Genomic DNA, 2,014 nt, shown 5'->3' on the forward strand with positions numbered 1-2,014 from the left:
CCTCATCAGATTGTCATCTGGAGAACCTTAAACTATCATGCGAGTATAGGAAGCAACTCGTATGAGAAAGTGTCTGTGTCGTCTGGGACTTGCTAAATTGTTGTATGGGTCTGAATACTTTGTCGTACGAATTTATGATTTTGTCTGTCCAAAAACTTGTTTGTTTGCACACTTTTCTAGAATTGTTATACTTGCCTAATCAGTCTAAAGTGAGCGTATATCTTTTCATCATAAATCTGAGCATAAACAATCTTGAAAGTGTACCCCTATTGGTGTGTTGCATGATTTTGTCGATCATCTTTCAGCTAGTTCAATCAACTACTTAATCAACCTAAGTTACTTAGATCACTTCTTATACATGATAGATCATTCCTAAAACTAGATTAAGTCTTAGGCACTTCTCTCAAATCAAACTAAGTTACTTAGATCACATCTTATATAGGATAGATCATTCTTGAAACCAGACTAATTCTTAGCCACTTCTCTCAAATCACTATCTCAAATGAACAACTAGCTTCAATTTGATCTTGACATTTGCATCACTTCTAGCTCTCGGTCACATGTTATAAATGCCTATTCAAACCAAAAGTTCTCACAAGAAAGCTACCAAAGGTAAAAGATCATCCTTTTCATTACAGAATAATCCATTATTTGTAGAAGACCCTTGCCTCTAACAAACCTTCATCATCAAGTATACCAATTTTTGATCAACCCTTATTTCCCACCATGTCTGGAGAAAGGAAAGAAAGAGAAGCTGCTAAACACGATACTCAAGACAATATTAGCACCCATGATAATGATAGTGATTCCTCATCTAGCGAGTCTGAAGCTTCCGAACCTACAAAAGTTGTTATAAATAGCTATCAAAATGATAAAGATTTCTGAAAAATGATGAAAATCATCATGGCTAGAGAAAAAGAAGAGCATTTTTGAGAGCTAGCTAAACAAGGTGCTAAACTTCCAACTGATTATAACATTAAAACTCTTATCACTATAGAGGAAGAGACACCACTAGTATTGGTAAACAAACAATTGCAAGCGTTAGAGATTGAAATCAAAGAAATGAAAAGCAAGGATAAATCATCAAAGCAATATTCTCTGGACACGATATGCCCATTCCTATTTGACAAAAACCTTTACATACCTCCAATTCATTCAATTGTGGAAATTCCTAAGTTTGACAAATATGATGGTAGCGTAGATCCTCAAGACCATGTCAGAGAATGTTGTGCTTTATGTATGGAGTTCATGCACGAACAAATGTATCTCATGTGCCTTTTCCAGAGGAGTCTAGGAGGACAAGCAATGGAATGGTTTTCAAGCCTACCTATGGGAATTAATTCTTTTGAGGAATTAGTCAAATTATTTCTCCAACAATACTCCTATAATATTCATCATCCAGTCACCATGATCAAGCTTTTCAATACCAAACAAAAAATAGGAGAACCTTTTCTCACTTTCCTTCGGCGTTGGAGAAAGATGTTCTCTAGATATTCACGGCCTATCCCAGATTCTGAGAAGATGGATATCTTTGTTAATAACCTAATCCCTAAATTGAAATACAATATCTAAATGCAAGTGTACCCTTCATTCAACAAAATGGTAGATAGTTCCCTTAGAATGAAAGATGTGCTTATAAAGAAAGGAGATATATCACTTTATAAAGAAACACAACAAGGCTCTCGTTCCAAAGAAAAGAGCAAATACTAGAAATACGGCAAAGACAACTACAAAAATGTTGTTAATGATGGAGTGGTCGATAATGTTAAACAAAAATTGAAACCCACAATATTTAATCTTGCTAGCGGCACACAATCCCTCAAAGTAGCTGAAACTACAACGGAAAATCCTCCTAAGAAATCAAAAGAGTGGTTTAAAGAGAAGCCTTGGCTTTCAAAGCCTAAACGTGATTTCACTCCTTTGGAAGAATCGTATGAATCGTCTCTTAAGACTCTATTGGCAAATGATCTGATCACATTAACTGACAACTCTAAACCATATGATCCAGAAATTA

This window comes from Cryptomeria japonica, chromosome 4 (genome assembly GCF_030272615.1).
Source record: "Cryptomeria japonica chromosome 4, Sugi_1.0, whole genome shotgun sequence".
Taxonomy (NCBI): Eukaryota; Viridiplantae; Streptophyta; class Pinopsida; order Cupressales; family Cupressaceae; genus Cryptomeria; species Cryptomeria japonica.